The sequence below is a fragment of the Rhinolophus hipposideros genome (genome assembly GCF_964194185.1).
Source record: "Rhinolophus hipposideros genome assembly, chromosome: 10".
In the NCBI taxonomy this organism is placed as follows: domain Eukaryota; kingdom Metazoa; phylum Chordata; class Mammalia; order Chiroptera; family Rhinolophidae; genus Rhinolophus; species Rhinolophus hipposideros.
The window spans coordinates 57,726,973-57,752,202 of record NC_138056.1 but is presented as its reverse complement, the minus strand read 5'-3'; the positions used below and the strand labels follow the sequence as shown (position 1 = coordinate 57,752,202).

At 38.2% G+C, this 25,230-nt stretch overlaps 1 protein-coding gene and 2 pseudogenes across 5 annotated transcripts in view; 2 read left to right on the top strand and 1 right to left on the bottom strand.

The window, feature by feature from the left end:
* The window catches only part of LOC308503974 (uncharacterized protein), a 68,090-nt gene that overhangs the window by 31,393 nt on the left and 11,467 nt on the right, over positions 1 to 25,230 (bottom strand). For 2 of the 3 annotated variants that reach the window (XR_013994245.1, XR_013994246.1), the window contains exons 2-3: positions 5,066 to 5,166; positions 1,946 to 2,072 (exon numbers count right to left, since the gene is read on the bottom strand). The exons of the other annotated variant lie outside the window; for it this stretch is intronic. The gene's annotated coding sequence lies outside the window, so the exon portion shown is untranslated. The remainder of the gene's footprint in view (positions 1 to 1,945; positions 2,073 to 5,065; positions 5,167 to 25,230) is intronic. 3 annotated transcript variants of the gene reach the window in all.
* Positions 8,862 to 9,331, top strand: LOC308503975 (large ribosomal subunit protein uL24-like; annotated as a pseudogene). The gene has a single exon. The product of its transcript is annotated as a large ribosomal subunit protein uL24-like (transcript).
* LOC308504150 (elongation factor 1-beta-like) lies at positions 16,771 to 18,911 on the top strand (annotated as a pseudogene). Its single transcript has 3 exons — positions 16,771 to 17,035; positions 17,979 to 18,130; positions 18,357 to 18,911. The product of its transcript is annotated as an elongation factor 1-beta-like (transcript).

Sequence of the window (25,230 nt, the reverse complement as noted above, 5' to 3'; positions counted from 1 at the left end):
GGGCTATGTGTGTTACCTGAATTCTGTTAAATACCAAATGATTCCCACATATCTAACTTTGGAATCTGTCTCTTTTAATAGACAGAAATTACTCTCCCCCGGAAGAGTGATACAGTAACAATGTCCAGACAGTCAAAATGAATGTCATTGTCCTTCTTCCTTATTGGGGAATAACTTCTGATGCATCCATCCTAGGTACGGCTAGGAAAAAAAATGATAACACATAACTGGCAATAGCTTTCCTGGGACAGGGAATGGACAGTTGACTGAGTATCCATCTGTCTTAGAGATGTTAGCATATGTGCAAGAAAGTCCTTGATGTGGTTTCTAAGGAAATGTTTGATAGGTTTTCCCTGGCCTTTGATGGTCCAGATAGAGGTTACACTATCTTAAAGTCTCTAAATATTCTGTAAAAGAGTCTGATATTCGCTATACTCTGAAGTCATTTTTGTAAAGAGGGTCCTAAATGAAATGAATGGCTGAGGCAATGACTTTGGGAAGGTCTGAACCAGTCTGATGTAATCCTTCTTCCAGGAAAATCCCAGGACTTACGGGGGTGCTTGTTTCTGGCTCCACTGCAAAACATGACAGCCTTGGGTAGACTTAATACAAGTCGACATGATTACGCAGCCCTGCTCCACATCATTAGTGGGAGTGAATGCCTCCGCCCAAATTCTGCCAGCACTGTTCCTAGCCAGACATCCATTAGTAAACACTGCAGTCTTAAAATATTGGTCAGCTTCTGTGGCTGGCTTGTCTGCCTGCATAAAGGAAATGAGGTCTAGGTTTTTTAAAGTATCAACATGGGTGAGCATAGAAATGCTGTTCTCCAAGGGATGATGTTAGAAATTTGGGGTATCCAGAATAAGATTTTGGTAAAGGTCTGTTTACATTCTTTTTTTTTTTTTAATTTAAAGTGTTCTTAATTGAAGATCTAAAAATATTTCTTGTTTTGTGATAATTGTCAATTAAGGAGGTAACCCCCCAGTTCTCACTCTGCCTTGTTTGATTGTCACTTGACTTTCTTCAGAGAAATCAGCATAAATAGAAACATCGTTCTTCAACCTGACTAGTTGAACAGTCCAAGTGGACATTTGTAACAAGTTGAGAAGATTTAGTTGAAATGCACATTATAAATAATTGTAGTATTTTACACATTCCTAAAAGTAACAATCCTTTTAGTTAGTGTACACTTCACAGTTTTAAAAACATGTCACCCTGTGTTCTCTCTTTTGATCCTTGGCAGCCCTATGAGGTGGAAGGGAAGGCAAATGTCTACTTTTTTACAAGTGAGAACATAAGCTCAGAGAGAATAAGAACTTGGCCAAGGTCAAGTTAGGCTGCTTTCAAGATCAACCTGAAGGTCATGATCATATTTTCTTAGCATTCCTTGCTGAAAGAAGAGAAACTACCCGGGATGGGGGGAGTGGGGGGGGTGGGGGCGTGAGGGGGTGGGGGGGTGGGAACACTCCAACTCCGTAAGCTGCACACAGTCCTTTGATCTCACCTCGCTCTGGGCTCCCCAGGCTTGCTAGAACCCTGTAGTGATAGTGCTTCTATAACTTATGTAGAATAAAAAGTATTTAACCTTAAAAGATTTACTTTCCACATGCAAGTAGTAAGAAATCACAAAATTTTATGAGAAAGCCAATGTGACAAGAAGTTTTGGAGGCTATTTCGTACACAAGTAGTACTTGGTAGGGTTACAAAAATAAACTACATTGCCCTCTCAAATAAAGAACAACAAATAAGCAAGAATGGTAAATTGCAGAGATTAGCTTAGAAACAATGATACACTTGGTAGGCTTTTGTAAATAATAAGATATTGAACTTTCTAAGTCTCCTTCCCTGGAAGAACCTCATGACCCTCCACATGTTCTGTTTTATAGTCACCACAACAGCCCCACTGAGAGTTGCCTACACAGGAATTATCATCCCATTTTACCTGTGGAAGAGCTGAGGGTTCAGAGATCAATGGATTGATCCAACGTCACATGATGAGTCATCAGGAGAGACTCACCACAGGCCGACTTTCTCCTTGATGATTTGATTGTCATGAGTAAATGACTTGCCTGAGGTAATCGATGGAAAATATTTGGAGAATGAGAAAACATTTGGAAACATTATCGCATGCTTATCAAATATGCAGGTGACTAGGCCTGAGTGCTGGTCCTAGCTCTGCCCCTAAATAACTAAGAGATTTGGACAAATTCCTTTACTAGTCTGGGCCTCAATATCCTTCTTGGAGAAATGAAACAGTTGAATTAGATCAAAGGTTTTCAAATCTTCTTTTCTAAGGAAAGTCTTAATGTTTTAACATTTATTCAAAGTACATTGTAATACTATAAATTTAATTGATAAAAGATGAATGGCATACAATCTCAACCTCCTGCTTCTCTCTCCCACCTTCTACAGGATTCCCCGGAATCCAGTCTAAAAACCACAGCATTAGGTAATATTTTTTTTTTTGAGAATTTTTACAGAAGTTTATTTGAGCCAAACTGATGACATATGCAAGATCTCAAATGCTACGGAGAATAAGTTTTGCAGCTTCTTTTATGTATTTGAAATTAAAGATGGGAAGTAAGGAAGACTAGAGGAAGCAGGGTGGGGCCTGGATTACAGGATAGTTAACAAGATTATGTGCTCTCTTGAGGATTAATACTCCCCTTTGTGGGATATGGCTTCTGTGTTAACCCAGAGGCACAAGAACAATGGATAGCTCTGGCTTAAAACCTTTCAATAAAGAAATTATAGACCGGAAGCATGACTACACACCATGACCTGTCCAATTAGGAATTTATGATCAGATCACACCTCACAGTAACCTGTGAGGTTACTTTCCATAGAACCCCCTTTTTTTGTCTATACCTCCTACCACTCCATCCATGTAATTCTCACCATCTTCACCCTTCAGACAACCTTTAAATACAGGCACTTGGTAGGAGTTCCCTTTAGTCCTTTTAAAATCTCACTATTCTGTAGAAGGCTTCAGCTACTATTAATTTGTAGTAACTTACAAACTGTATGACACTAACAAGCTCCAAATACAAATTTCTAACTCAACATTCCAAACCCCTTCTTGCTTCTGAAAAACCAGCACTCCTTCCTGTATCCCCAGTCTAAACTAATGGCCAGCATTAGGTAATCTTGTAGGTCCTTCCTATTCTAAAATTCAATGTTTTTATGAGGGGAAGCCACTAGCTTTTTAATCTCCTACCTGTTCACATGCCTATAGCATCCTGTGTTATAAAAGAGCCCCAGATTTGGAGTCAGAGAAGCTGAGTGTGGATCCCTGCTGCACCAACCAATTGCCTATGTCACCTTAATCTAGTGGCTTCGCCAATCAAAGTCTCTGTTTCCTTATCTATAAAATGAAGAGAGCAGCCCTTGCCAGGTAAGAGTACTTTGTAAACTGTAGAGGATTCAATAATGTACGGTGTTATTAGTATTATCTTCTGTGCACAGGACCCTTCCCTGGGGAGGTGGCTTGATCCTCAGAATGATATGGCGTACCAACGTGGGTTGAGCTGCTTTTTGGCAAGCTTCCTTAAGAGTAGAGGTGGTATCTATCATATTTGGGTTCATCTTCTCTGTGAGCTGAAAGCTCAAATCATTAGAGGGGGGTTGAGCTATCAACACAGCAAATAATGAAACCAAGGAGGCACCATTGTTCAAAGGGAAGAATTGTCCCCATAATCTGACCTCGACAGTTATGACCCAGGTATATTTACCCCTCCACACAAAGCCATGAACCAATAATAATTATTGCTATTAAATGAGTGCTTGCTACACGGTAGGCACTGTTTTTACATGAGTTACCTCATTCAGTCTTCACAACAACCCTTCGCAATAGTATTATACCTATATTATAGCAAAAATAACCAATAAAATAGGGTATTATTCCTATTTTGTAGCTTAAATTGGTTGAGTGATTTGCACGGATTCATCCAATTGGTAAGTGGCAGAGCCTGAACTCTGAATTCAAAACTCTGAACTGTTCAGCTCTGCACCTCCAAAGTGGGAAGAAATGTTTTGCCTTACTCAGCACGAGGGCCCCAAACCTCCATTCCTCTTTATTTTTGCAGTGCTTTAGTCAGCTCCATCTTTCCGTTTTTATTTCTTCCTCCATTCAAAAGTGCTTCATTCATCTTAATAAAACTCAGAGGTGGAAAGCGCCCATTAGTCATTAATGTCTCCCCGCCTTGTCTCCTGCTTGTCCTCTAGAGCATGTTTTCTGCGTGGGAGTTAGGGAAGAGAGCCACATCACTTCCCTCAGGGGGCCAGTCCTGTAACTAATTCATCTCTGTCAAGAAAATTGTCTTCTTACACTTCTCCTCCTCTTCAATTTTGCACTTTGTCCATTTCTCTCTGTGGGCTGCACACTTCAGCACTTCAAATTCCATTGCCTAAGTCTGCCCAGGCTCTCAGCCATGATGTTGCTGAGCTGCCTCTTCCCCACACGCGATGGCCAGAGTGCCTTTCTTATTAGCACCTGGCAGATGCTTTCCCCAGAGGAGAGAGGTAGAGGTGAGCTGCGGGGCAGTGCTGGGAAAGAAAATGAGGAGGAAGAGGCCTGAGCATGATGTTTAAAACCTGCTGAATCAGCAAACCTTGGACCCAGCTGGGCTTAGGTGGCCCGTCCACTGGCAGCAGAAGCCCTTACTGTCCAGCTAGATGTGGTTCCATTAGGATGCTGTGCCAGGCCCTAAACCTGGTGTCGGGAATTACAGAAATAAATGGAGTGTATCATCACAAGGAAGACAGTGTGGTGCAGTGCACAGCTCGTCAGCTTTCAGGTTTGAAAAATCTAGTTGAAGTCATTGCTCTACTCTTTATATAGGCATGTGACTTTGACAAGTCCTTTAGCTCCCTGAGCTGCAGCTTACTTATTTAGAAAATGGGGACATAATACCTACAATACCTAATATTATTTCTATGAGGGTTGTAGACAACCTGGTGCATAGTGGGCACTTAACCAATGACCGTTCTTATTTTTCAAAGCCCTAATTCTAAACCACTTGCCCTAACGACTTCCTCAGAGTCTCTAGGCAACTGTCCTTACGTCTTATTCTTCCATTTTTACTGTGCTGCAAACCAGCCGAGAGCCTTCTGATCGTTTGGTTTCACCTTTAGCATCAGCAATCCCACGTAGCTTCCCACTGCCTGGAAAGCAGAATTCCAATATTAGCTATCAGGTGCACATCAACATTAAGTTTGCTTTTCAATTTTCACTTTGTTATGAAACTCACCATTGACATGCTGAAATGGATATTGATACGATTTGCCATCTTTGTTACTCCGTGTGTATGTTGACAATTTCTCACTTGGATCAAGGGTATTCCATGTGGTAGGTCTGAGTGATCGTAGCTTAGTATGTAAACAGAACCCAACTTGAACAAAAGCCTTCATTAAAACACTCTTTCCAGATGAATGCATGTGTCCGTTCTCAGCCAAAAGGAAGCTACCTCTCTTTTAGGTGAATGAAATCTACTCAATTAACAAATATTTACTGAGAGTCTACCATGTACAAAAGACCTTATAGGTGCTGGGATACACTGGTTGACATGGCAAACGTGGAGTCATTGAAACACATGCAACAATAAACAAGTAAACACAAAGAAAGAAAATTAATTTGAGAAATGATGCTTGCAATGAAGAAAATAAAGTGATAGAATAATGACTAAACAGCCGTTTTATTTATTTATATATTTATATTTGCCTTAATTAAAAAGTCAGTGTAATAGATGCACATAATTTAAAAAATCAAATCACAAAAATAAATCTAATGAATAGGGAGAAGAGAGGTGAGAAGACTTCTCTGAGGAGCCAATAACTGAGCTGAGACCTGAATTATGAGAAGGAGACAGATATAAGAAGGCCTGGGGTAAAGCATATCAGGCAGAGGGAACAGCAACCCAAAGGCACTGAGTGCAAAGGAGCTTGGTGCGCAGGTTCATGGGACAGAAGAAAAGGACAATGTGGTTGGGGTGAATTGAACAAAGGGCTGAAAGGTAAGAGGTGAGACTGTAGAGGGAGGCAGAGGCCCCAATCACGTGGGACATTACAGGGTATGGGAAGACTGTCAACTATGTTCTCATCATAGTGAGAAGCCATAGACAAGTTTGAAATAAGCAAGGAAGAGATACGGACGGATTTACATTTTTAAGCACGATTCTATCTTCTGGCTAGGGGATGGAGTAGAGAGGTGGAGTATTTCACTCTGGCAAGAGTGAAAACAAGAGACTTTTATAGTGATTCAGATGAAGGATGATGGTAGCTTGGAGTAGGCTAGTAATAGTAATGATGGTGAAATTCTGGATTTATTTCAAAAGAATTTCCAAAATTTGTTGGCGAATTGGATTTTGGGAGTGAAGTAAAGCAGAAACCAGAATGAGTCCTAGGTTTGGACTTGAACTCCTAGGTATATGGTGGTGTCATTTACTCAGATGGGAAAGGTTGGAGTTAGAACATGTTTTCGAGATTTAGTGTTTTTGTTTGTTTGTTTGTTTTTTGTTTTTTAATTAGTTTCAGATGTACAAAGCAATGTAATAGTTAGACATTTACACCCCTCACAAAGTGATAAACCCCCTCCCCCATCTACTACCCCTCTGATATCGTATGTAGCTGTTACAGTACCATTGACTAGCTTTATGTTAACTATGATGGGCTTATGAGACAGTTGTATGGAGATGTCTAAAAGCCAACTTGCTTCCATTCTTCTCTCTCACAATGCACAACTACCTGGTTGGCGAGGTTAGAGATCTGCATAAAAGAGTGGGCAGACACCCGTGCCAGTCCCAGATGCCTTTGTAATTTGGAGTTTTTCCTAAGAGTTGATTCAGGGGCCTAAGGTACCCTGGTGGGGATTCCTTGGACACCTATACTACATTCTAAGATGGGTCTTGATTAGTTGTGGTTGGTAGAGGAAGTCATTTTCCACACAAGAGTTGCATTTGACTAGAAAACATTTGCAGCTACATTTTCCACTTGCTATGTAGATAGAATATGGCATGGCACAAAGGTGCAATACAATTTAGTTGGAAAATGTTTCTTCAACACAGACATACTAAAATGAAAGGGTTTTATTGGTCTTCCCCTTCAGATTCTGGTTCATAGATTTACAGCTTTTAGAATTGGGAAGCTCTCAAAGAACAATGGGTTTCCCCCTGATCTCAGGCATGCAAGGTGTCAAGGCACTAAATGCCCAGAAGAATCACACCACTCCTTTCTAATAGCATTTTCTGCCTTTGAGAACTGGGCGTTTTCTTCAACATTCTTAACTTTACACATTCAGGTCTTCAAAACCTGTTTTCAGCTAAAGAGTTATGTGTAAATGAAACAAATTCAATATACACAAACATTAAAATGATTTATAACCACTGGAATACTTCCTAATATGCAAATTGTGCTTTAACGTGAAAACCACCTGCCCAACCCCTCCCCCCCGCATTTAAACATCTCCCCTGGGATATTATTTTGCTTTTCTAACACAAAGTTCTCAGATTGATTTCTGCCTATCACATCTGCATAAGAAGAATTGGAATTGTTTTTTTTAACTTTGTTTTTATTAGTTTCAGGTGTCCAAAACAATGTAATAGTTAAACATTTATCATTTATATCCCTCACAGTGATAACCCCCTCCCCCCATCTACTACCCCTCTGACATCACACACAGCCATTACATTTCCACTGCCTCTATTCCTAATGCTGTACTCCACTTCTTGTAACCATATATATATATATATATATATATATATATATATATATATATATATATATATGGTTGATATTCATTATTGTTCAGCTTCAGCTTCAGGTGATCAGGCATCTACATCATCCCTGAGGTGGTCTCCCTAATGAGACAAGTGTCCATCGGATACCCTACAAAATCTTTACAGCATTATTGATTACATGGACTTGGGTTTTGATGCTGCTTTATAGCCAGGCTCTTTCGGCCTATCAGGCTCTTTTATAATAGCTGTCTCATTATACAGACTCATTCCTTTAACTGTTCTCTTAAATGTTGATGGGTCTGTTACCTTTTTGGAAGCTCCCCTGAGCTAAATTTGTTACCAAACTGTGGTCTCTTCTAAACTGTAAATCTCACCCCACCACACTTGTCTATTTCCAAGATTACCGCCCCTAACTGTAAAGCTGAAATATTATGTATGACACATTGATACAAAGAAACCAAATAAGTAGGATTTTTTAATTTTTTAAAGCCAAGGAAGCAGCCACATTCTATAATAAAACTGAAAAATATTCACCAGTTTGCATTCAGACCAATACCACAAACTAAAAGGCTGGGGAGCATTAATTTCAATAACAATTTGCTGACATTTTCCACCCTTTCTTTTCATGGGCTATCTGTCCCATTTCTGCATCCAAGGTCTGAAGGTTTTGTTTGCTGGACCTTTCAAGGTAACATTAGAGCTTGTGTTCTGCATAAAAACTAGCTCAACTCATGTTATGTTCTCTGAAAAAGTTAGCTCAACTCAGGTCAATTTTTTTCTTGCATTTGTAAAGACCACATGATTCTTACACCTAGGCTTGCTTATGAAGAGATTTTGAAGACTCTCTATTCTCAGAATCATTAACGCAGAACAAAGGTTGGAAGTGCAGAATGAGGGTGATCTTTGTCTTAGTTCCTTCAGCCAAAATTAAGAGTCTCACCCACCAGAAAAGGATGAGCTCCTTATAGTTTAAACTGCCAACTTCAGTGAAATAATACACCAGATCCCCTCAAGTATCGTGACCTATTCATTCTTTCCTCTAGGTGCTCAACCAAAAGGGTCTCTATACTTCTAAGAAAATAACATCGACCTCAACACTAATATGGAAATCAACTGTAACTCTTCCCTTCTGTGGCCATTGCTGAAGTTCCAACAGCCAAAATGAAGTTCAGCCTCTTTGTGACTTCTGACTGGAGCAAGAACCGTAAAAGGCTTTTCAATGCACTTTCGCACATTTTCAGGAAGATTACGTTTTCTCCTCTTTCCAAGGAGCTGAGACAGAAGTACAATGTTCGATCCACGCTCATCTGAAAGGATGATGAAGTTCAGGTTGTCCGAGGACACTACAAAGGGTAGCAAATTGGCAAAGCAGCCCAAGTTTACAGGCAGAAATATGTCTCTACATTGAACGAGTGCAGCGGGAGAAGGCTAATGGCACAACTAACTATTCATGTGGGTATTCACCCCAGCAAAGTGGTATCACTAGATCAAAGCTGGACAAAGACCGCAAAAAAAGATCCTTGAATGGAAAGCCAAATCTTGCCAAGTAAAAGGGCAAATATAAAGAAGAAACAATTGAGAAGATGCAGGAATAAAGTAATATGATATACAGTTTTCATTAAAAACTGTTTAAAAAAAAGAAATCGACTATAATCTTCAATCTGTCTTATAACCATCGATTCTCTTTGGTCTTCCCCTGAGATTTCTCCATGATTCTTTTTAAAACTTTAACACTTCAACTGGAGAATTTTAGGACGGATTTAACTTTTTAACTTACTATGTATATTTAATAATCTCTTGAAAAGCTGAAGTGCACTTACTGGAATTCTGTTTCCTTCTTTCCCTCCCCTCTTTTCCTTTCCTAATATGCAAGATTTGGCAACATGCAGAAGAAAACACAGACTGATTGGGCATAGCCTTTGGAGACGGGTAGACCTGGCTTTGCGATCTTGATCTATTTATTCAACCTTTCAGAGTTTGATTCCTGGAAACGGTAACACTCTCTATCTTATGGAGTGTTGTGAAGACCAAAAGAGATGTGGAAAAGCCTTGAACCCAGTGCCTGACAGTCTGATTATACATGGTAACGTTTGTATGTGCCAAGTTCTTATGGGGTGTGGGAGTTGGGTACTATTTTTATATATTACTCTTTCTTGAATTTCCCTGATAAGAAGAATTTCTTATGGTATTGGTTAAAAACACAACTTCCCAGATCTCGTTCCAGACCTGATGAATCAGAAACTCCAAGGCTTGGGAGCCAAGAAATTGTATTTTTAATAAACATTCCTTGTAATTAGAATATCATCAGAAAAGTGAGAGAAACACGGATATAGACTACCAATATCTTTTGTGTTCTGTAATTACAAGCAAAATTCAAAATCAGATAACATTGTTTTAATAATTTCATTTTTTAATGTGTGGATCTTCACTAGTCCCCTAGTTAAATTATATAGTTGAGTGTTTTAACTAAAATTTACACCAAATATTTAAACTTTTACTCCATCTGTCTTTTTCTCTATAGGTTCCACAAAATAGTCAAACTTCACTATCGTTAGTAAATAAATGAGACTGCTTTGGGCTTTAACTGATTTAGTATCAGCAGAACAAGAGCCAAGAATATTATAAAGCACTTTGGTCATGTACAACACTACATACGTGTTTATTAAAATAATTGACTGTTACAATTATAATAATGGTCTACACCTACAAGCCTTGACTTGTGAGTTAACCAGCTAGCTTTTAGCTATCTCTCTATGTGCCATAGAGACAAAGATTGAAATATTATGCATTAAAACAGAACAAATATCGCTTTTTGCTTGAACCCAAGTTACTTTTTATTCTTTTCTTTTTCTTTTTTTTGGTGGGTTTCTAGCAAAATGCACATTTTAGATTATATGTTGCAACGTGTTTAGATACCTTCGTATTTTTAAGTATTTGAAAATATACATTTAACATTTTATTCAAAGATGGCACTGTGGATGGAGATTATTTTCTCCTCGTGTTGTATGTGTCAGGGACCCAGATAAGTGAGAAAATGAGGAAGAAAGGGTGGGGTATGGGTTGGATAGATCAATGTTTACAGCAGTGGCTCTTTCTGAAGGAATGACTATTGAACAAGGAACATTTACTGAGCTCCGACTAGAAGCCAGCTATCATCCTAATTCTTGAACATAACTACTAATTGCTCTGTTGGTTCACTGAGCTCAGCTTTGCCTCTGAGTCTTGTGTTCAGCTAGAGGCATGGCAGTTGTTGGTGACTGGAAGATACTTTTCTATTAAAAAGAGTCAGGTTGTTCTTGGTCGTCCTCGGCCATAGCTACCACACAGCGGTTGATGCTCGATTTCAGAACTGCCTGGAAGTCTTCTGTTTTTTGTCTATGCCTGTCTCATATCAATGCAACAACAACAAAAATGCTGATGGTTTAGCTTGCTCTCATCCATTGGAGTCAGTTTGAGATTATTATACTTTAGGGCTGTTAAACCAGGCATTAAACACTACGTAGAATCTAGATTATACCACCATGTATTTGTTTACTAAGTTGCTTTTACATGATTCTTTAGTCGTTTCCTGTTAAAGATATCTTTTTTGTTTAGCAAGTACCCTTCTACATTTTTTTTCTGTAACATAGTGCCTAGGATAAAACTATACATATGGTAGGTAGCCAAATGTTGGTTGGAATGAATAAATGTAAATAAACATATTACTACATTAACTGCACTATAGGATCTCACTGGTGACCATTTCTCTTCCTTTGATATTCAGTAGGTGACATTGATAAACATTTCTACTTAAAAATTTGACATGTAGTGTTTTGGGAAAGTTGGAAACTAACAGCCATAGGATAGTCTGAATGAACATGGTCACTAACAATGGTTAATTATACTCCCAACGAGTTGGATTAGGGTAATTTTTTCCCTCATCCCAGAAATTAGAAAATACAAAAGTATACATAAAAGTTTGAAATAAAGGATTTTGGTTACGTTTACTTTTATTGTACATCTATTCTACATAACTGTCAAGCATTTGTTTACATTTTCCTTGGAGTTATTTTTCTTTTTCTTTGTTTACCTCTTGGTGTGTAGTCTTCCCAACTTGCTTTTATGCATCTGTACATTTTTTTCTATAAAAATCTGAGTGTGCACTTATATTGCATTGTAATTGACTATAAGCATAATATCTCTTTTTATAAAGATGCTCATCTTTAATTGAATGGGTGGCTGATGAGGGAGGAAGGGTGGAGATGGGGGGCAATGTCTACAGGGAGACAACATCTGATTAGGAAACGTGGAATTCTTCTTCAATTTCATAAATAAGATGTTTCTGCTTTCTACTTTAATTTAAAGCTATTCTAGAGTATAGATCATATCTTTTATATCAGTGTTTCTCAGACTGTAGAATACTTCATAATTATCTGAGAAGTTTATTTTAAAAAGCAGGAAATCCCCAGCCTAATCCTCTGAGATTCTGATTTAGTAGGCAACCAGTCATTTGTTAGTTTTGATTAACCAGCATTTATAATAACTCCACTTCCCATTTTCACCCTAATTTCCCTTTAGAGGAATCTACCTTTGTGTAGAGTGTTAGGAAAAGTCACCTGGGCCTGGCCTTAGGCCTCAATATTAATTAATTAGTTAATTAAAGTTTATTCGGGTGACAATGGTTAGTAAAGTTACATAGGTTTCAGGTGTCCAATTCTGTAATACATGATCATATATTTGAGGGTTCTTTTTCTGAACTTTCAATCTACAGCAGTGATGCAATAATGAAGTTAGAACGGGGAATAGTTGCAGTGTCAGTGTACAGATCACATTGTTCCTAAACTATGATTTTTGTTATGGTTCCTCTAAAGCGTCCTTGGTTCTAATTTCTGGTCAATTCTGTGAACACAATGTCCTTCCAGTCAGTTCCTTCTTTGTTTAAGGGAGCCCAAGTTGGTTTCTGTTGCTTGAAATGGGGAACTATAACCAATTTAGAAGATCTGTATTAGTGAGGCCTAGGAACTTACATTTTTTAGCAAGTTCTCCAGGTGATTCTGATTCAGATGGTGCCCTCAAACTACACTTTGAGAAAAACTATCCTATGTCTTTATGTATTACAGAGCTCGTGGTAGTCATGTAAAAGGCTCTTAATAAATGCTTGCCAGATAGATGAATGGATAAATGGATGCGTAGATGATGGATTCCTTGTAAAGTAGCCTGACCTCATGTCTACTAATGCCAGACTTTTGTCAAGTAAATGTAGGGATATTGATGTTGTTCCCTAAAGTTTTCATGATTGTATGTGCTGGTTTTACTTCCCTGTAGTTGAAAACTATAATTTCTAAAGCAGTTTAGAAAAGACCCAATAGGCAGAAATCAATAAGAAAGAATTCATGTTAGAATTTTCCAGTAATGAGATTTTATTGGTGTGGCCATAGGTTTGTGTTTGGCTTTTGTTTTTGTTTTTCTTTCTGGATGATGGCATAGATCTTTGAAATCTTGTATATTTCTTCAGCGTTTTATATACCAAAGAAAAATAATAAACCCATAAAGACAGCTAATTAAATATCTTTGTCTTGATTAAGTAGGTTGAAAAGTATGGCAGTAGCTAATGGAATTTTTCATGACTTTGACCTTGATGGTGCCTTCTTCAAAAGTTGGAGAAAAGGCCATGCTATGATTAGATTTCTTTGCAGGACTTTTCCATTCACGATATCCTCAGTGTTCTAAGAAGTCCTTATAAGTATTAGTGAAAGTTTTTGTAAGAATTTTCTTCCATGTATGGATAGAGACCTCTTTATTACTCATAGGTCCTCAAGAAATGTGGATTAGGACCTTTTGTACGTCAAGGACCTTGGCTTACTTTACATTAATACATCTTGGGAGCAGTTTGGCCACAGCTCCTCACTCTTAATTTCTCAAGCTTTTCATTTTGAGAGGCAGTGTGACACTAGCTTAAGAACTTGGACACAGAATTTGAATCCTAGTTCTGCAACAATCTAGCTACAAATATGAATTTATTTGTCTGTCTTCTCCCACTACTTGAACAAGGATCATGTTTTATTTGCCTTCTTATCCTTACCACCTGACACATAGTACTCAGTGAATGTTTACTTAATGAAACTTGAATGAATTTCTAACCTTGAGCAGCTCAGTCTTTGTGGATTTCAGATTTGTCACTTGTAAAATAGACTGGTAGTTCTCTAACATTATTTCCAGGTCTGACATTCTGTGGTTACACAACCTGTGTATCCTGAAGCCAGTTTCCCTAAGTAATCTCCTTGTTTGGGGCATTGAGAAATGGCATTGCATTACTTGCTTTGTTGTAAGTGGCTTCCTCATCTCTGAGTCATTAGTACTGAAAACAGTTTCAAAGAGCCTGCAGTATTGCTGTATATTTAGTGGAGAACAACTTGGAGAATCGCCCACTCAATATTTACTTTTATAGTTTCAGACAGAGTTCTCTGCTCCATGATGACTGAGATATTCACATGGCTTCTTAAAGACATCTTCCATCTCAAGGAGTTTTGTACTGACCTGGTTAGACTGACTTGGCTACAGTTCAGCAAATGTGTTGGTCACTAACAAGGGTTCAAATGCCAGGGCATCTATCTAACCTTAACATATTACAGCTTTTCTTTACCCCTTCATAGCAGAGAGAGTTTTGTTTGAAGAAGCATAGGAACATAAGGGCTCAAATGGAAGGTTAGAGTGGGACAGATCTGAGATTTGATGTGAGATTTCAGTGGCTGCCTGAGTGCGGTATACTGGAGGGTGGGGGGAAGTCTAATTAGGCAGGACCCTGAGTTCTCCTCATTCCAGTTTCAACCATCTCAATTAAGAACAAACCTGCTTTTATCCATTTTACACGGTGATCTTCTGAATAAGTTTACTTAAAAAAATTTTTCTGCTGCTAAATAAAACTTTGACCTATCAATGTAGTCCAACTCGTCATTTACAGATAAAAAAGGCTCAAGAGGTTGAGGGATTTGCTCTTAAGAATTCACTGAAAGATCTAGACTGGCTCTTAATTTTCAAAGCGATTTTTCAGGACATATCGCAAGTATATCTGAAGGTATAGGTGGCAACACCTGAAGTAAGAGAAAGCTTAACTTTTATAATTTACAAAGCACTAATACATACATATCATTGGATCTTCACAACAGACTCGTGAGGCAAGCAGCGCAGGTATTAACCCCGATTTACAGATGAGGAAATTGACACCGGCTGTGGTCAAGTGGCATGCAAAAAGCCATCAGTGTTAGAGCCTGGCCTAGAGCTCAAGGCTTGACCTTGAACCCAGTGTTTTTTGTATTATATCACCCTGCAGACTAAAGAAAGACACATGACAAATAAATGTGTCAACATATATTAGACACATGAGTCAGTAGTGGGTAGAGGACTAACTAGCACATACGCTGGTGTCCGCAGATTTGAGTTGGCGATGTGTGCATTTCCCCAGAGTCATCCTGTACTGCCATTGCTCACAGTCTGAATCATGCACATTGTTCCTATTGGGGGAACATTTCAGCATTCTTTCCCATGTGCTATTTTAGCAACATCAACTTGCTAATTATGAAGACAAAATGATCTTGGTAGATCACAAGGAAACCTGCCTTTTGGTTTTGTCAGGCTTTTTATTCCTGCTGGTAAGAAAAAAATCTTTCGGTATTCTTTGTAAGATTTTACTTAGCCAAAATATTTAATGTGTGCTTATATCAGTTTTCCTCTGTGTTAAAATCTGATTTTTTTCTTTCATTTTCTTTTTTCCTCCAATCCTCTACTCTTATCTACCTCACTAAGTATTCACTGTTGAAAATGTAAATTATCTTTTCAGGGGTAAAAAGAAAACTTAATAATAATAATAATAATTATGGCCTGAAACATTTTAGAGATTAGATTGTGAAAATGAGAGAACATTTGAAAAGAAAAACTATGCTTTCTGGGGAAAACAGCTGTGTGGTACTTTTCAATGTAATGTGTAAACCAGTTTGAAGTTTAAGAATAAAATTCACATTCAGCTAGTTTACCTTTCTTAGTATTGTAGGAAAAGGTTCTAGGGCCCTTAACATCATAAAATTAATGAACTGTGTAAAGTGCAGGGAAATAATTTAAACTAACATCACAGTACAGAAAATGCAGAATATTTAGGTCATCTTGGGAGAAAAGAGGCATATTATTTGAAAAATTGATACTGCATTCATGAGGTAGGGTTAATTAATAAGTTCCCTGTTCTTGAAGAAGTTGTTTAGGTGTCTTTGGCTTCTATAGGCCCGATGGAAATAGGATAATATTTGGATTGGGGAGTAGAAAAAGAAGATGATCATGGAGATAAGGCCAGATCCTAGAGAGAACAACATATGAAGGTGGGACAATTAAGTTCACGAACTCATCCTAGAAAAAGTGCTACATACCTCATTGCTGAATATCACTACAGTCACCTTCGAAGTACTCCCCTTGGGAAGCTATGCATTGAGGCCAGCACCTAGTCTACCCTTCAAAGAAGGTTTGGAACTCTTTTTCTGAAATGGCCGTCAGAGCTGTCATCATATTACCCTTGATGTCCTGAATGCCATCAAAATATCTTCCTTTCAATATTTCCTTTATCTTCAGGTAAAGAAAGAAGTCATTGGGGGCCAGATCAGGTGAGTAGGGAGGGTGTTCCAATACAGTTATTTGTTTACTGGCTAAAAACTCCCTCACAGACAGTGCCATGTGAGCTGGTGCATTGTCTTGATGCAAGAGCCACAAATTTTTCGCAAAAAGTTCAGGTCATCTAACTTTTTCACGCAGCATTTTCAGCAATTCCAAGTAATAAACTTGGTTAACTGTTAGTCCAGTTGGTACAAATTCACAATGAATAATCCTTCTGATGTCACAAAAAGTTAGCAACATCGTTGCAACAAGTTCATGAACTCTATTGTCAGACCTTGTATGAGAACTTTAATAGACCCTTTTGTCTCTTGGGATTAGGTACAGATGAGGAAAATGGAAAGCCACAAAAAACAGTGGCTTACATGAAATATAAAGTAATTTTGCTCTTACATCATGAAGTATGAAAGTGGACAGTCCAGGATTGGCACAGAAGATCTACAAGAAGATCTACAAGGACACAGACTCTTTACCTGGTTGCTCTGCCACCTGCAGCACGTGGTTTCTACCTAGGGGCCCAGAACCGTTGAGGGGGCTTCAGCCATCACGTTTTATTTTCAGCCCAAATGAAGGAGATGGAGATGAAGAAGGCTTCATGATCTCCCTTGAAGGAGCCTTCCAGGAAATCTCAAAGGACAATGCTGCTCACATCTCATTGATTAGAATTAGTCACATGGTATTTTATATCTCACTGGAAGCTCCTTTTTTTCCTTTCTCTGTTTTGAGTGGCTATAAACCCAACTAAAATCAAGATTCGATCACCAAGCAAGAATGGGGGAGTGGATATTTGAGATTGAGTCTGACATCAGTCTTCCTTTTCTACCACCATTTTCTTTAGCAGTTGCCTACCACTTGGGCTTATGCTGCACAAGTTTGTTTGAAACCCACTTATGTTCCCAATCTAGACTAAAGTGTAAATAAATAGCCGCTGCTTCTGGTCAAATAGAAGAGAGGTGAAGTAGAGGGGATTTATTTTTTTCCCTCTACAACTTGCTGGGAAATGCATCTTACGATGTTCAGTACTGGATACGGGTTGTTCCTTGTGGAACTTCAAAAGAACTGAAACAATAAAATTCTATGGCCTCATCACTCTGTCTCTAAATATACAAACTTAAATTTCAATGTTATTTAAAATGGTAGATGGGCCAGATGACCATATTCCAAGTTGGAATGAATCTGTGTGTGCCATGAGATTTTTCTGAGAAAAAAATAACTCCATGTAGTTCAAATCTAAACAAGGTAAATATCTCCAAATATCCTATAATTTGTTTTGTAGCAAGGATTAGAGGAATAATAGTGGAAGCCAAAAAGAATCGAAATAAACATAGTCTTCATTTCAAAAGGATTCATTTGAGAATCAAGGTCAAAATGTCAATCAAGTTTAAAAATGTCAAAGCAAGGCGGCTGGTTTGCTCAGTGGTTAGAGCGCGGTGCTCATAACACCAAGGTTGCCGGTTCTATTCCCACATGGGCCAGTTTCAACTAGAATGAAAACAACGACTTGACTTGGAGCTGATGGGTCCTGGAAAAACACACTGTTCCCCAATATTCCCCAATTAAAAAAAAAAAAAACGGTCTAAGCAAGCTCCTGTTTCTTTGGCTGCCACCCAGCTCTTGGAACAGCCAATGCAGTAGGTTTTGGAGACCTGCAAAGATTGCAGGCCTCCAGGTGCTTAACAACTACCTGGATGGAGGACAAGAGTTACATCAGGGGTATATGCCATCACTAGCAGATGTGGCAGTATTGGAAGCAGTCTCTGGCCCACCACTTGCCAACTTGTATCATGCCCTACTTTGGTATAATCACTCTCCCTAACAAAAGAAAGTGTTGTTTAGCCTCAGGGAACTTAGGTGGTCATTGGCGCTAGGGACTCCTGAGATTAGGTAAAACTCTCCTCACTGCAGGCTCTGGGATGGGGGACCTTTGTTGGTCAGGAAGAGATGTTATTTGACAAAGACCCAGAACCCATGACTTTGACGAGGACCCAGCACCGCCTGCCAACTTGTATCATGCTCGACTGTGGTATCATCACATTAAGTCTTACAGAAAGGAAAAGGCCCACCTGCCTGGAGTGAAGAAAGCTTTGGGCAAGTCTGGCCCCACCAATATGGAAGGCACCACAGGAAGTGGAGGAATAGATAATAGGAAAGACGATGATGACCTGTATCTCTTTGGAACTGAGGAGGAGGAGGAGGAGGAAAGGAAGAAGAGAAGAGGCTGAGAGAAGAGCACCTTGCACAGTACTTGTCAAAGAAAACCAAACAACCTGCATTTGTTGCCCAGTCTTCCATCTTATTAGATGTGAAACTTGGGATGATGAGACAGATATGGCAAAATTAGACGAGTGCTTCAGCTGCATGCAAGCAGGTGGCTTGGTCTGGGGCTCTTCTAAACTAGTTCCAGCACGGTATGCAATTTAAAAACTTCAAATACAGTGTGTAGTAGAAGATGATAAAGTTGGGAACAGATACACTGGAGGAGCAGATCATTGCTTTAGAGGACTGTGTGTAGTCATGCATGTGGCTGCTTTTAACAAGATCTGAAATCCATAATGGATCTTTACCCTTAAATAAAAGCTTTATAGACAAAACAAAACGAAAAACAAACACAAACAAAGTTGAAGCAAGAACTAAGGGCATAAAGATGACTAGTCTTACAAAAATTATTTAGCAGGGTGGCCAGATGGCTCAGTTTGTTAGAGTGTGAGCTCTTTAACAATAGGGTTGTTAGTTTGATTCCCACACGGGCCAGTGAGCTGCGCCCTCCACAACTAGATTAAAGGACAATGACTTGGAGCTGATGGGCCTGGAGAAACACACTGCTTCGCAATAAAATTTATTTAAAAACATTACTTAATCATATAAAAATGTGTTACATGAAGTAGAGGTTGTACTGTAGTTGTCTCAGTAAATCTATTTTAGGCTGTCAATTCACAAATTATGTCTGTCAATTTCCCTAGCCTGTTATTGGCTCCAGAATAATCATTATTGGTTTGACAAACATTTATTATTTATTGTGTTCCAGGCATTGTGCTAAGAGCTGGATAAAACAATGCCTGCCCTCGAGGAGCTCAAAGTTCAGTGATGACAATTTACTTATAATTTTCCTCCTCGTGAATAGCAGTACCATTATACTCTGTGATCTCCGAGCTAAAAATTTAGAGTGAAGAGACGTGGATGGTTAATCAAGAACAAAGGAAAAGAGCATAGGTTTAGGACTCAGAAAACATCTATATGAAGTTCATCCCTGTCATTTACTACCTGTGCCCTTGAGCAGTTTACTTAACTTTTCTTAATTTCAGTTTCTTTCTCTGAAAATAATGAATAATACCTTAGCATTATTTTGAAGATTAAATGATATAATGTACATATGGGTACCTCTGGCACTTGAGATCTGGTGCATTGGCACAGTGTGTCCCTGAAATATCTGCTTTCAAGTTTAATAGCATTTTATGGTCCAGGGAAATGTTTCTTTACATCTCTTGACATATGCCCTTGAATAAAAAGCAACTATGTCTAAATGTTGGGAAATCTTGTGGATTGTATCACCACCAAATTTGGAGATGAACACCAGCAATTTGGGTGGCTTTGAATAGCAGAAGCATCTAGGTAGGAGAAAATACTAACTTTTCAGAGCTTTCCTCTCAGATAGCAAGAGTATAAGAGATTTTTGCATAGTGCAGTATAACTTTCCAGTGTACGAAGCATTCATGTTCTTGCTTTTCTTCATGTTTTAATTTATATTTCCACAAGTCCTCATGAACCAATGTATTATTTGCAATAATTGAACATGATGACTGAGGGACATTTTGCAATAAAAAACAATTCATATTACTCGTAAATGGGTGTATATGGAGGCGGGACATAACATACATGATGTGTGAGAGCACTTCTTCACATGGGCCACTGGATGACAAATGCGAGAATTGATAATAGTTTTTTAATTAAAATATTTAAATAGATGCAAATAAATTTTCAAAAGATTGTTTGATAATTCTGATGAGCAACTTCGATTTTCAATAATTATAATTTGTTTTTTCCTTTTCAATTTTGAGATAATTTTGAATGTGTTAGAAAAGTCATTTTTAAATATATAAAATAATTGTAATTTTTCAGTTTTTTTACATTGACTTTACATTTTTGATGCAAAATACATTCAAAATTTGAAGTTTGAATACAATTACGTTTTGTTTTTTAATCTTTTAGAGCACCAAGAATGAGTATAAATTAAGGCCAAGATAGAAACAGAAAATATGACAGTGAAATTCAGAAAAGAAAGAAAATTTGTCAAGGTAGAAAGATAAGACATCATTTTCTTCAAAAGTTTGAGTGCTTAATAGTATTGTAACATTTAAATATTTAGACATATGATATGTGGGCTTCTATGCACGGTTCCCACCTCCACAAAGGTTAGGGGTGAGTCTTTCAGGCAGAGTCCACACACAGTTTCCAAAGCAAGCTCTTTTTAGCTGAACTGGTATTTTAGCTAATCTAAAACAATATACTTAGATCAGTAGCTACACAAATAGAAAAATCACAAATTAAGAAACTGGCAAAGCAAATTAATAGCAAAACATAAAAATCAGCACATTTTCTGAAATATGAATAACTCGAAGAGGACTGCGTGATGGATTTATGTGATTTAAGTACTGCATAGTTTTCTTGGGGAACATAGTCCATGTGAAAAGGCTCTGTACTATGTTCTGAAGTGAAAAATTTCTGAGACAAAATGATCTTCAAGGAGGAAAAGCATGTTAAGTGGGTTTTTCCTGAAAAAATGTTTCTATTAATTTGGTCAATCAATAAATGTATAATGACGCTCATGTAATGTGCTCCAACACGGTTAGACAAAATTGAGAGGTGGGAACTTACAATCTAATTGAAGAGATAAGCAATATATACTTGGAATAATTAGAGAAGAGATACTAAAGGAATTGTAAACAGTGAGGTCCAAACAAATGTTATGGAGGATCAACGGAGAGAAAGATTGGTGTGATCTTGAATCATCCTTCAGGGAGGATTTTATAGAGGGGCACTGAAGTGAGAGCCATAATATAATCCCTGGAATGGAGTTAGGGCCAACAGGTCCAGGGAAATCACATGAACTGTGAACTATATTTTAAAACAAATGAAATTAGCATTTTATCTCTGTCTCCTTCTTGTTTCATAGTAATGCTACAAAGGATCCTAGTGATATCTATATATATATCTATATCTATATCTATATCCATATCCATATCCATATCCATATCTATAGGGGAACTGTTATGTGTGTGTCTATGGGTGTGTGTGTGAATATCATTAAATAGCACTCTTTTCCTCTACCTGACAATGGAGTCAGCTGACAGACAGACATAGGAGTCAGATAACCAGAGATTAAAATGGCAGCTTTATTAGTGTTAAAAAGTTAAATTGAAAGATATGGCTTTGATACGTGGTCACATTTCACCCCCAAATTCGATAGACTTACTCATCTAGACATGGGCCCATTGGATACCCTCAGACCTCCCTAGCAGGTGCAGGCTCCATACTACGTAGCAGAAAGCAGACCATATAACAAGGTCTCTGCAGTCAGGGGACTCCAAGTAGGTGGAAGCTATGTACAGGGATAGAGCTAGGGTGAGCTGAATGAGGCACCCAGGGTGCAAAATTCAAGGATTCCGTCACTCTCAGGATCATGAACATGTTGGCCTCAAGACCCTGAGAGTGAAGGGCTCCTTTAATTTTGTGCAGAAGAAAATACAGACTGATTGGTCATAGCCTTTGGAGACAGGTAGACCTGGCTTTGTAATCTTGGTCTGTTTATTCAACCTTTCAGAGTTTGGCTGTGGTGTCTTGAGGATTTGCTTCCAAAATGGCCCACTCACAAGGCTGGCAAGTTAATGCAGGCTGGTGGCAGGAGGCCTGAGTTCTTTGCCATGTGGACCTCTCCATTGGACCATTGGAGTATTCTCAAAACAGTGGTTGATTTCTGCCAGAATGAGTGAGCCAAGAGAGAACACAGTGGAAGCTGCAATATTTTTTATGACCCAGCCTAAGAAGTTATGTACCATCATTTCCTCAATATTTTATTGATTATACAGTTCATTCCTATTTATTATAAGAGGGGACTATACAAGGGCATGAATAACAGGATTTTGTTATTCCATTTTGGCGGATGGCTACACAGGTCCCACAGTTTTCAGGGTATTTATGGAGCCAGACTATTTTCGACACAGTCACGTGAACCATATATTTGGAGCCATAAAGCTAAACTACATGAAGTATTCTTTGGAGTTATGAACTTGAGTTATTATAAGTTATTCAAATCTTTAGTTTACAGTTTACTTTCATATTTTAGGTTGAACCATATGAGATTTGCTACTTTTGTGGGTGAATAATTATCCAATATTAGCAATTTCATGTTTTCAACCTGCTACTTATAATGGTGGGACTGTAAGCTAAGACACCTTAGATCAATTTTTATGATGTTATAAATATAAAAACACTTTTCTTTCAAACCATTAGTGAACCATAATTTAAAATGAACTAGAATATTCTATTCTTCAAGCACTCCAGTTATTTGAAATATTACTACAGCTTTGATGTTCCCATAAAGTTTTCAGTTCATGAGCCAAAGAATCTGTGAGGGCGATGTAACAGTGTGACTTTATGAAAATAATTTAACATCCCTGGGACCAATTTTCCTCACCTGTAAATAAACGAATCGGAGTAGATGACATCTAAGCAGACTTTCTGCATAACAAATTTTAACATGTCTTTATATGCTATGTGTGAGACACTATCAGTTCCTTTCTTAAACTCACAGTAAGAAAAATTGCATATTTAATTGAGTTGTAGGAAAAATGTCTTTAACTAAAAATGTCACTAACATATAGTATTAATAGTTAAGCTCAAGGTTCCTAATGTTTTGTGGTAGCTCAGAGAATCTTCCCCCTTTGTTCTCTAGAAAGCATACAGTGCCCTTCAGTAAATCAACTTTCTTAATTTGACTTGCTATATTTGTCAACATTTTTTGGGTTCACATATTTCTTCTTGTGCCAAGTGTTGCATTTTTCATTTCCCACAGAATCAGGACAAACTGTACATGCCCTGCTGTGTCCAGGGCAGATGTGGCTAAATGTCAACTATGTTAATTGATAGAGAGAAAACAGCAGCCCTATTTTTATCTGATTTAAAATCCCCACAAACATTCTCTTCTAAAGTAAAACTATGTCAGTACGAAGTGATTTAATTATAATAAAAAGTTTGGCAGATGTGTCTCTGCCGCCTTCATTTTACTGTGGTATGCAGAAGTGCTGCCGTTTCCTGGCATCTTTCAGTAGCTAAAAATTTAATCTTACTTTTGGAGGTTTAGAATTTGGTACTCAAAACTTATTCTGGATTTTCAATGGGAATAAAATCTCTTTGCTTTAAAGTGATATTTTTAAACAAAAGATTTATAGAGCTATCTATAGAACCTAATTTAAAAGATAGTTTGAGATATTTTATTCTACTTTTAAAAGTCTTATGTTAAAAATTGCGCCAGGATGAGCAGATTATGTAATATAATTGCTTTAGTTAATTGAGGTGTGGGAGGTGTGGGTGTAAAGGAATAAAAGGTAATGAACTTTGATAAATTTATACGAGCAATAACAAGGAACGAGGGAAAACTTAATTTTATTAGAGAGTGACTATATCTTTAATGCTCCTTCAAAATTGTATGCTTCCTCTTTAATGTTGGAATTCCCCAGAACTCTTTCTCACTCGTGGGAGCTCACGCCCAGGTTAACATCACACACTCCGTGATTTTACCAACTACTTGTATACTCATATTGTTTGAGTCTATAGCTCCAGCTTACTGAAAGCCACATTACTATCCTTTGGTATACCAAACAGCTCCATGTGTATGTCTCATGAGGACTTCAAAATCAGTATGTCCAGTCTTCCAGTTTCTGATCTGTGTATAAGCTGTATAGAAGTTACTACTGTGTCATATAAACAAGTAAAAGGGTGAACAAACTGGAAAAGCAACTCTTCTTAGATCTACTATCAGAGAGGTGATGTCAGAGGGCAAATTGCTGCCCCCAAAATCGGAGACAGACAGGTGAGTGCAAAGAATTACAACTTACAGAGCAGAAACCCCCAACCAGGAATCTCCACAGGAAACAGTGCAGGGATAAGAAAACCTAAAATGTAATTAACAAACTTATGGAGACTCAAGCACCTGTGTGGACAAGTCTGAGGGCTAAAAACTCTAGGGGAATTCAGGCATAGTTTCCCCTCCGGGCCCCCCCAGGCTCCTGCCATCACCCCTACCTCCCTTTTGTGAGTCTTACCTCCAGGAGCTCTACCAGGCCCTTAGCGTGAATACCAGAGAAAATTCTCCTGGTGTTTCCATCAGCAGAAGGGGAAAAAGAAACATTTTTAAATACACCAGAGCATTCTGTTTTTAATAAGCTCTACCCTCAGAAGAAACTTTTGTTTTTTACCATAATCTAATCTGCTGGGGTTTTATCAGAGCCTAACCAACCTGGGGGAAGGGATATATACAAATCTAGTCCCCTCTGGCCATCCTGTCCCACCTAAGAGGTGGGGGAAACTGAGAGGCACTGATAAAGTTCACAATCCATGGGTACAGGCTCACCAAAAGACTGAGACCCAATCATAGAAAAATAGAACACTTTTTTCCTGACACCTTACCACCACACCATGAAAGGCCTATTTACTGGAGTTCCTTCTACCCAGTACATCATATCCGGATTTCAACAAAAAAATTACAAGAAATATTACAAGGCAAAACATAGTTTGATGAGACTGAACGAGCATCAGACCAGAAGCAGATATGGCAGGGAAGCTGAAATTACCAGACTGGGAATTTAAA